A 575-nucleotide genomic window follows, 5' to 3' on the forward strand; every position below is an offset into this window, starting at 1 on the left:
TCCTCTGCCATCCCACAGCTCATATAAGTACATAAACAACAGTAATGATGGCTGGATATTGTGTTTTTTATCACTGGCGGAGCAATATACACAACTGCTGTCACCAGAAGATAGCAGCAGAAGTTGTGCAGTTTTTTGTCACTCAGCGGGTGGAACAAGACGTGCGACTCGAAGTATAAACCAGCCTTAACTTAATTATTAATTTAGGGGAAAATTGGTTTCATAATGTCCTGTTGCATCTCAGTAATCCAGGTAGAAAAAAATCAAAAATCAAAAATAACTGGACGAGTTCTTCTTTAGCGAAACATTTCGTCTCTCGTCCAAGAGACTTCTTCAGTCTGATGAGTTTCAGGTGAACTCAGCCTTATAAGCACTGCCTCCACATGGACAAACAGGTTAGTCACATGCAAAGAGGGCCATCGCCTTACAATAGGCTTGATTAAATATAGCTAATCAAGCCTATTGTTAGGCGATGGCCCTCTTTGGCATGTGACTAACCTGTTTGTCCATGTGGAGGCAGTGCTTATAAGGCTGAGTTCACCTGAAACTCATCAGACTGAAGAAGTCTCTTGGAC

The sequence above is a fragment of the Austrofundulus limnaeus genome, unplaced genomic scaffold (genome assembly GCF_001266775.1).
Source record: "Austrofundulus limnaeus strain Quisiro unplaced genomic scaffold, Austrofundulus_limnaeus-1.0 Scaffold257, whole genome shotgun sequence".
Classification (NCBI taxonomy): domain Eukaryota; kingdom Metazoa; phylum Chordata; class Actinopteri; order Cyprinodontiformes; family Rivulidae; genus Austrofundulus; species Austrofundulus limnaeus.